The sequence below is a fragment of the Mustela nivalis genome (assembly GCF_964662115.1).
Source record: "Mustela nivalis genome assembly, chromosome: 8".
NCBI lineage: Eukaryota > Metazoa > Chordata > Mammalia > Carnivora > Mustelidae > Mustela > Mustela nivalis.
In genome coordinates, this window is record NC_139027.1 from 124,039,199 (window position 1) to 124,050,014 (window position 10,816).

Consider the following 10,816-nt stretch of genomic DNA (forward strand, 5'->3'; position numbering starts at 1 on the left):
GGCAGGCCATGGCTTCTTGTCCTCCTCCTCTTTCCTTTGGTTCACTTGTCCACCTCCGTCATCCATCCCTATGGTAGACAGGTGACAGACTTGGGCTTTGTCCTTGACAAGCCAGGTGGCCTTGGGCAGGTCCCTTCCCCCCACTCAGGGTTCTCATCTATAAAATAAGGATGTTAATGACAGTAGCCACATCTGGAGCCTGTTGTCATGGTGATATAAGGTAATCAACCCAAAAGGACTTACTTAGCCGTACTGGGAATTTGATACTGATTGGTCAGACGTGCTTCTGGAGCAGCTCCTGTTTGTAGACTCAGCATGGAGGAAGTAGAGGCAGCATGGACCCAGTTCCAGTCCCCACTTTTAAGAGTGTTGCCTCAGGATTGGTGGAAAGAACCAGCCTGGACTCCAGTGCACTTGCTTTGAGCCTCTGGGCAACTCCTGTGTCCTCACCTGTCAGCTGTGTCTGGGAATCCCATCTTGCAGGGTGACTGGGGACTCCATGTTCCTATCAAGCCCTCGGGGTTGCCCAGGCCATACTAGGTGCTGGTCAACGGCTGATGTGATTATCACCTGCCTAACTTTGGGCTCCTCAGAAGCACCCCTGGGTACAAGGAGGTGAGTACAAGTAGTTTATTTGGAGGAAGAGCCCAGGAAGTTCCATTGGAGGAGAGAAAATAGGATGGGTGGAAGAAAACAGCTTTTAAAGGGCATATGATCAAACCAAAGGTGACTTCAGCTTAGTTCTGCTGGGGAAACTCTGGGAGCCAGCCCAGGTTGCTTCTCAGCGTATACACCCAAGGGCCACAGGAGCTGGAATCTTTATAAGCCATCTCCCACCACTCACTGGGTGGTGGGGAGGGCTTCTGGTGGACCTGAGTTCTCTGGTTCTCCTAGTCTTCTAAGAGAGGGCCCTAGCAGCAACAGAAGCTCTCAGGCAAAGAAATACAAGCGCCAGCAAGCAGAAATCAGGTTGGTGAGCACGGCTATGGGAAGCTGGGTGGGGCTCTGACACGGCCTGCACATGGTCCCCCAATGGAGTAGGAGCTCACCAACTCAAAATCCTGAATGTGCTAAAAAGAAAGAAAACTTGTTTGCCACAATGCCTGGGAAAGTTGTTCTCCTGTGTTCTCCCTTTTTAAGAAACTTAGGCTAGTTTGCAAGCACATCCCAGGGAGATAGCTCCAAGAAAAGACTCAGGGAAGCCCAGGCAAGTCCTTGATGAGTATGGGGCAATCATTTTGCTATGAGACAGGGAAAGAACACTTACTTGTAAAAGAACAAAACGTTTGTTATTCACAAAGCAAGGAAAGGTCGTTCTAACCCAGTGAGAATAAACACATTCATTTTGTAACAGAATGTCATCATGTCTTGCTGGGCTAGGTCCAGGGCACCCACAGCTGGCCCGTAACAGGTTCTAAAACCCTGAAGTCTGACTGTAGGCATTTGACGATCCTGGAGAGCTCAGACCTGTCAAGAAGGACTGGCGTTGGGACAAGACATTCGGCTATTAATGATCAGAAGTCTAAGCTGTCAAAGAACCGTCGTGAGATCACAGTCTCACTGCACTAAGGACCTCATCCTCCCGCCAAACGAAGATGCTGCCCTGGAGACCCTCCTTTTTTTTTTAGATTTTATTTATTTATTTGATAGACAGAGATCACAAGTAGGCAGAGGCAGGCAGAGAGAGAGAGAGAGCGGAGGAAGCAGGCTCCCTGCTGAGCAGAGAGCCTGATGTGGGGCTCAATCCCAGGACCCTGGGATCATGACCTGAGCCGAAGGCAGAGGCTTTAACCCACTGAGCCACCCAGGTGCCCCTGGAGACCCTCCTCTTGACTGCAAGCTATAGTTCCCCTCTCCTCTTCCCTGACTTCCCCACACCCCACCCCCACTTACAGCTACACAGAATTGCATGCTTGTATATGTACAAGACAACGTCCTCTTTCTTTTTTCTTTCTTTTTTTTTTTTTTTTTAAGATTTTCATTTATTTATTTGAGAGAGAGATTGAGGGGCGGAGAGGGGCAGAGGGAAAGAGAGAGAGAAAATGAGAGAGAGGGGCAGCCTCCCCACAGAGCAGCCGAGCAGGGGACCCAAGATGCGGGCCTCAATCCCAGGTCCAGGAGATCATGACCTGAGCCCAAGGCAGAAGCTTTAGCCAACTGAGCCCCCCAGGCGCCCCCAACTTCCTCTTTCTTTCTTTTTTTTTTTTTAAGATTTTATTTATTTATTTGACAGGCAGAGGTCACAAGTAGGCAGAGATGCAGACAGAGAGAGAGGAAGGGAAGCAGGCTCCCTGCTGAGCAGAGAGCCCCATGCGATGCGGGGCTCGATCCCAGGACCCTGGGATCATGACCTGAGCTGTAGGCAGAGGCTTTAACCCACTGAGCGACCCAGGCGCCCCCAACTTCCTCTTTCTTATAGAAGCATAGGATTTCCTGGTGGGGAGATGCTACAATGTATCCAACCAATTCCTTACTGATGGGCTCTTCCATTGTTTCCAGTAATTTGTTTTTATAAAGAGGGAGTCCACCTCTTCATTTTTAACCAAACTCTGGCATTTGCACCCAAACCTTACATGTGCTTTCTGAGGCCTGACAGGAGGCAACCAGAAAGGCTTTATAGCTGACAGGCCTCCCCTCCCAGACCTGGGGAGCAGCCAATGCCGGTTGTATCTGGGGAAGCTTCCAGCCCTTCCTGCTCTTTGCATATTTGCATAGTTGCATTCTTGGCCCAGGCATCTTCCACCCCAAGTCTCTCCCGGGGAAGCCATGAGCAGCGGTCTTCTTTAGGTGCCTCTGCGGAGGGTCCTTCCCAGGGAGAGAAGGAGGTCGCCTTGCACACACTCCTCCCCAACCATGACTCAGTTCTCAGCACTTTCCCTCCCAGCCCATCCCCCCCATCACTCCCCGCTGGCCCAGGGTCCATATAACTGCCAGAGGCTTTTATTGGGGGCTTCCTCAACTGTGAGACGGTCCCCCCATCTACACGGATCCATCGGATCCACCAGCATTTCATTTCAAAGGGGGAAGGGCAGAGGGGGCTCTCGGTGCTATCCGGCTGGAGCCTCTTTCCTCCACTATCGGAGTGACTGAAGCCTTCCCGCTTGTTTTGGCTTGTTGTTGCTGTGATCAGCATCTCCGACACCTGGCAGCTCAGCTCCCTCTCCAGCTCGGCAGAGCTCTGGACAGCACATAGTGCTATTGGATAGCTTTATCCCTAACATCACTTTTAGTCCATCCTCCATGTATATGTACAGATACAGCTGGAAAATCAAAACCCAGAAATGGAACGCAACAATCGAAGGAGACGCTTCCATCATTTAGCCCATGGGTATGTGCTCAGGTCCCTCCTCTTACACTCTCTCCCCCTCCCCCCTGAGCTGGGACCTGAGCACTGGTGGAATCAGGCAGTGGAGTGGGGGGCTTCTACAGTAAACAATTCAGTCTTGCTTGAAGAGCGGTCTGATCTCTGTCCTCAGCCCAAGAGCTAATCTCTAAGCCCTTGGGAAGTCTTGCCGGAGCAGAGTTTCTTTGTCTACCTGGGGGCATTGGACCAAGCCAGGGGAGCAGTGTGATCTGTGGTGGGTGGGTTGGGTTACGTGGCATCAGCTGGATCCCTGAAGGGGTGGCAGAAGGCAGTCACCCACACACGTGGTCAGTAGTGCCAATGGATGAAGCCCCGGTAAAGACTGGACACCAAGGCTTGGGTGAGTGTCCTGATAGGCAACACCTTGGGTACCTTGTTACGCACTGATGCGGGGGGTAGAAGGGTGGGGGGAGGGAGTAAGCCAGTCCAAGTATCCACAAGGAGAAGGTAACTGAAGCTCTGTGTTTGGAACTTTCCTGGGCTCTGCCCTATGAACCTCTTCCCTTGGCTGACTTTAAATGGCATCATTTACCTTTAACAAATTGTCAATACGAGATGAAGAGGTTTCTGTGCGTCCTAGAAGTCCTTTAGCGAGTTACAGAATCTATGGGTGGTCTCCGGGACCTTCCAACTTGCGGTGGGTGTCCGAAGGGAGGGTGATCTTAGGGGCTGCACTACCTCTCACTTCTCAAGGGGTCTTCTGTTCTCTGGCTCCGTGGGCCACCAGCCACACGGCTGGCCTCAGACGCTAGGTGTGTTCTGGGGACCAGAGGGCCCCCACTTCGGCTGCCAGCTGACTCATCTTCAGCTCTGCTCTTGTGAGCGCTGCAAACCTCAGAATCCACTCTGGTCAATGTAGGCAGGAAAGGGGTTTCAGGCCCCACTGCCTGGAAGACCGTCACTGGTTGCAATGACTCTGACGTCTACGTCTGCAGTCCAGATCTATCCTGAGACTCTGACCTGTCCCCTAACTGCAGGCTGGACATACCCCTCAGTCTGACTGGGCTTGGGGGGTACACGGGGCCTATGTGACAAAGGCATCTGTAAAGGCATCTTGAGGGCTTCCCTGGGGTCTATTGCAGACATCCCACAGCCCAGCACACGCCCCTGGGTCTGCTTCTGGCAGCCTGCCAGGCCACGCTGGTAGTAAAACACAGCAGAACAGACAACTGCTTTATGGGCCAGAAGAAACCGATTTCCCACCCGGGACCACTAAAGAATCCAGGGCTCACATCTCCACTTCCCTCAGGGTAGGCTTTCTTCCCGCCTTAAGTGATCTCCTGGGGCCCTTAGTGCAGACCTATCAGCAAAAATCCCAGGGACGGGAAGGCTGTTTTTAAAAGGATGCTCTTGCTGGGGTGCCTGGATAGCTCAGTCAGTTAAGTGTCCGACTCTTGGTTTCGGTTCAGGTCATGATCTCAGGGTCGTGAGATCCAGCCTTGTATCAGGCTCCTGCACTCAGCTTGAGATTCTGTCCCTCTCTCTCCCCGCTCTACTTTCCCTCTGCTGCCCCTCCTCAAGTGCGCATGCTCTCTCTCTCTCTCTCTCTCTCTCTCTCAAATAAATAAAATCTTTACAAGGATGCTCTTGTCACTCCATCCTATCTTGGGGTGTTGGGGTGCTGGGCTAGGCCCAGAGCCATCACCTGAGTCCCCAGACCCAATCAAGCCCAGCTTTCTTCCATCCCCACCCCTCCACTGCTAGCAAGCCATCTAGGCCCTATCATTCAGTCATGAGCAGTGCTCCATGAACTGCTCCTGCCCCTGTGTAAAATCATTTTAAGTTAATACAAAATGGTTCAAATGAAAAACACAAACAAAAATCTGTGTTGGCAAGAACGTGGAATGTTGGCGTGAACACATGTCCACTGCTGGTGGGAGTGTAAGTTGGCACAGCCACGGGAAAGATGTCCCAGAGTGGACCGTGCACATGCCCAGGACCCCACCATTCCAGTCCTCTGTAGATGCCCAGTAGAAATGCCTTCACACGGTCAACAAACGATACATACCTACCAGGATAAAGCACCTTTCCTAATAACCCCTAACTGAAAATAACCCAAATGTCTGTCAGTCACAGTTGGTAAATTATGGAATATTTAACCATGGAATGGTATACAGCAGTGAACACAAATGAACTTCAACTACAGGCAATAATGTAGATGAATCCTGCCAAGAGAGGGCTTAGTTAAAGAAACCTGACATGAAAGGGTCCATGCCGTGTGATTCCACCGACACAGAGTTCAAAAACAAAATTAATTCATATGGAAGTGAAAGTCAGGAAGAGTGTGTGCCATGCCAGAGAGGATGGGTAACTAGACTAGGACAGGAAGGTCTCCTGGGCTCTGGAATTTGTTCCCTGTGCTGGCTGGGTGAATTCACTTTGTGAACATACACTTATTGTTTCTATGCTTTTTCTGCATGTATGTTTTGCTTCCAAGAAGAATACATAAGAATACATAAGATGTATTTACGAGACTTCTTACAGTGCCTTTGATTACTTGGGCTCCTAATGCACAAAATCCCATTTCTCCAGCTCTATTCATCTAACACACAGAGATGGACACCTTGCATAGGTTGCTTTTTATGGCATTATTTGTAATAGCAAAACAAGAACAAAAGCTGAAAACAATCCAGGTGACCTTTGATTAGGACTGGTAAACCAATTATGATGCATCCATGCAAAGGAAAGCATTAAGAAGAATGACTTTGCATGCAAGCATGAAAAATATCAAGGCAAGTGAAAAGGGTGAACTATAGGACAGAAAGTACAGTATTATCTTCCTTTATCTAAAATGATAGGGACACATACACGCATACTTGGCTGTATAGGGAAACTTCCTGGAGTTTACCCAAAATCCTGGAAACAGAGGGTACCTCTGGAGAGTGGGAAGAAAGGGTTTATAAAGTTGTAAGGTCTTGATTTCCCCTCTTGTGCCATTTTGTATTGTTTGAATTTTTTACACAAGTAATTGTTATTTATATTTTGTCAAAATATAAATTTAAACGTGTCAATCAAAGTAACAGAGTAAATGCTTTAAAACTCTAATGTACAAAAGGGCCTCTATAAGAAGCAATGGTCACAGAAGGAACAACTTTTAATTCCTTAAATGTTTGGTTTTAGTTCTGGATACCTCCAAATATCAAGTAATTTCCATTTTCCCTTTTTTAAATTTACCAATTTTAAACAAAATTACCAACTTCATGAGGGTTAAGCTCATGAAACTGTTCCTTGAGCGACCATTCGTCGCTCAAGCTAGTTATGTAACTTAATATTTCTTGTTCCTCTGTTGTAAAGTGCATAATTTTAGATACTATATTCTCAATTTATTTTGTTGCTCCATCAACTAGTTTCAGTGGTGTCTCTTGACTTCTCTTTACTCACTGTGTGACCTTGAACCTCCTTGAGTCCAAGTTCCCTCCCTTGAAAAAAGGAAGGTGTGGGAGAGTCTGACCAGATGGCTATCCACAAAACATTAATCTTTCCTCCCGGACACACATCTGTGTCTCCCAGCTTCCCTTTTAAGTATGTGTGACCATTTGGCAAATGGACTGGGGGCAGAAGTAATGTGTGCCATTCTGGGCAGAGCCCATAAAGCACCACCAGTATGATTCTCTCTATCTCTGTCTCCCTCTCTCTCTTCCCACCCCGCCCCCCACCACCCCAACTTTCCCTGTAGCTGAAGCTGGATGTTGACACCCAAGGAGACTTGAGAAAAATATGTTGAGGCAGAGACTCCAGCAGCCTGAGTCTCTGAATGATTGTATAGAGCAGAGAAGCAGAGCCAATCCCGACCATCCTTTGGACTTTAGAAGAGCAGAAATGAACTTCTGCCCTATTTAGCATGAGCTTTGGGGATTTATCTATCACAGAGGCTAGAGTTGGTTTAAATTGTTGCAGAAGGTAACAATAGCAACCCATGAAACTGTTGACAGAGTTAAATGAGTTAAGTACAAAGTTAACTGCTGAGTCTGCAGTCAGGGTTCAATAAACAGGAGCAATTATTAGGGCTAACACACGCCTTAGGCTTCAAGTTGTCTTCTGATTCCCCATCCAGAGCTTTCTGCGATTGCCCTGCTTAGTCATTCTTTGATATAGTGATGTTTATTTTAATTGTTTCTAAAATTTGTTTTATTGTGATAAAACACACACACACACACATACACACGTGCACACACACACATACACACACACACACAAAATATGAATTCTACCTTCCTAACAAATCTTTAAGTGCATAGTACAGTATTGTTAACTGTATATACATTGCTGTACAGCAGAACCTTAGAACTGTTTCATCTTGCATGACTGGAAAGAGCTGCAATTCCTCATTTTCCCCTCCCCACCAGCCCTTGGAAACCATGACTCCACTTTCTGCTTCTATGAGTTTGACTACTTTAGATAATAAGTGGAATTATGCAATATTTGTCCTTCTATGACTGTCTTAGTTCACCTAGTATAATGTCCTCAGAGGTGATCCATGTCGTAGCATATAGTAGGATTTTCTTCTTTTCAGAGCTCAGTAATATTCCATTGATTGTAAACACCGTATTTTCTTCATCTATTCATCCATCAATGGACATTTTGTTTGTTCCCACCCCTTGGCTATTGTGAATAATGTTGCAATGAACATGGGAGTGTAAATATCTCTTTGAGGTACTATTTTCAATTCCTTTGATAAATCTCCAGAGAGGAGATTGCTCTATCATATGAGAATTCTATTTTTAATCTTTCCAAAAAAATTCTATGTTTTCCACTGTGGCTGGACCATTAAGCATACCCACCAAGAGAGCACCAGGATTCCAAGTTTTCTGCATCCTCACCAACATTTGTTATTTTATGGTTTGTTGGTTTGTTTTATAATAGTCATCCTAACAAGTGTGGGGTGATATTTCATGTGGTTTCCATTTACATTTCTCTGATGGTTAATAATATGGAGCATCTTTTCATATACTAATTGGCCATTTGTATGCCTATTCAAATTTTGCCCATTTTTAGTAGGGTTATCTGTTTTATTTTGTTTTGTTTTGCTATTGAGTTGTAGGATTTCCTTAACATATATTGGATATTAACTCCTTATCAGATACATAGTTTGCAAATATTTTCTCTCATTCTGTAGACTGTCTTTCACTCTGTTGATTGTTTCCTTTGATATGCAAAAGTTTTATAGTTTAATATAATCATATTTGTCTATTTTTTTTTTTGTCCCCTGTGCTTTTTGTGCCATATCAAAGAAATTGCTGCTGAGACTAACGTTACAAAGCTTTTCCTCTGTGTTTTCTTCTAGGAGTTTTATAGTTCCAGATCTTACATTTGGGTCCTTAATCCATTTTCAATTTATTTTTGTGTCTGGTATAAGATAAAGAGTCCAATTTTATTCTATTGTATCTGGATACCCAGTTTTTTCAGTACTTTTTGTTAAAGACTATAATTTCCCCATTATGTAGTTATGGCACCCTTCTTGAAGATCATTTGACCATACAGGCATGAGTTTACTTCTGAGCTCTATATCCTCTTCCACTGGTGTAGATGTCTGTCTTTATGCCAGTACGGTATTGTTTTGATCACCATGGCTTTGTAATATGCTTCAAATTAAGAAAGTGTAAAGTGCTTTGAATTCAGCTTTGTTCTGCTTTCCCAAGATTTTTTGGCTATTTGGGATCCTTGTGGTTCTATATGCATTCTAGGGTTGTTGTTGTTGTTTCCTATTTCTGCAAAAAAAAAAAAAAAAAAAAAAAAAGCCATTAAGATTTTGGTAGGGATTGCATTGGATCTGTAGATCTTTTGGGGTAGTATGGACATTTTAATAATATTAAGTCTTTCCATCCGTGAACTTGGGCTGTCTTTCCATTTATCTGTGTCCTCTTTAATTTCTTTCTGCAATGTTTTATAGTTTTCATTGTACAAGGTCTTCTACCTCCTTGGTTAAGTTTATTCCTAATTAGTTTATTCCTTATGATGCTATTGTAAATGGGTTTGTTTTCTTAATTTCTTTCTTGGAGTTTTCATTTTTAACATAGAAATGTGATGGAATTTTGTACGTTGACTTTGTATTCTGTAGCTTTGCTTATTTTGTTTATTAGTTCTAACAGGTTTTTTTGTTTGGAACCTTTGGGTTCATATAACTTCATGTCATCTTTGAACAGAGGTCATTTTACTTCTTCCTTTCTGAGTTGGATGTCTTTAATTTTTTTTTCCTTGCCTAATTGCTCAAGGTAGGACTTCAAGTACTATGTTGAATAGAAGTGGTGATAGTTGGCAACTTTGCCTTGTCCCTAATCTTAGAGGAAAAGATTTCAGTCTTTCACTATTGAGTACAATTAGCTGTAGAATTTTCACAATGTGCTTTATTATGTTGAGGTAGTTTCCTTCTTTTCCTCATTTGTTGTTGTTGTTGTTGTTGTTTTTTATCATGAAAGAGTGTTGAACTTAGTGCTTTTTCTGCCATCTATTAGGATGATCATACAATTTTTATCCTTCATTCTGTTAATATGTTGTATGATTTATATGTGTTGAAATATCCTTACATTCCATGGATAAATCTCACTTGGTCATGGGGTATGATCACCTTAACGTGAGATTGAATTTTCTTTGCTAATATTTTGTTGAGGATTTTCACATCTATAATCATCAGAGATGTTGCCCTATAGTTTTCTTTTCTTGTACTGTTTTTGTCTGGCTTTGGTATCAGGGTAACATTGGGCTTATAAAATGCATTTGGAAGTGTTCACTCCTCTTCAGTATTTTGGAAGAGTTTGAGAAGGATCGGCATAAATTCTTTAAGTGTTTGGTAGAATTCTCAGTGAAGCCATCTGGTACTGGGCTTTTCTTTGCTGGGAGAACTTTGATCACTGATTTAATCTCCCTACTAGTTATAGGTCTGCTCAGACTTTCTGTTTCTTCATAATTCAGTCTTGGTTGGTTGTATATTTCTAGGAACATAACCATTTCTTCTAGCTTACCCAATTTACTGACATATAATTGTTTATGGTATTTCTGTGTCATCTGTTGTAATGCCTTCTCTTTGATTTCTGATTTTGAGTCTTCTCTTTTTTTTCTTAGTCTGACTACAGGTTTATCAATCTTGTAGGTCTCTGCTTCAAAAAAACACAAAAAACTCTGTTTCATTGGTTTTCCCTGTTCAATTAACCCTTCCTCTCTCTGGCAAGAAAATATGCACCTACTTATATCATAGGTAAGCAAATAATATCTCCTGGTTCAGAATTCTAAAAGCTTCTTGTGAGCTCTACAGTTCATTTAACAACTGATCTTGTGTATTGTAGATTACTATTTAAATATTTTGTTGTCTGACTTTTCCTGAGTTTTATGTCTAACCTCCTTAAGTAAATTAGAATTTCCTTGAAGGCAGGAAAGAGATATTGTATGTCTTTGTGTCACCCATGTCATATTGCAATACTGAGTTGAGCACTTAATAAGTACCTGGTGATTTGATTT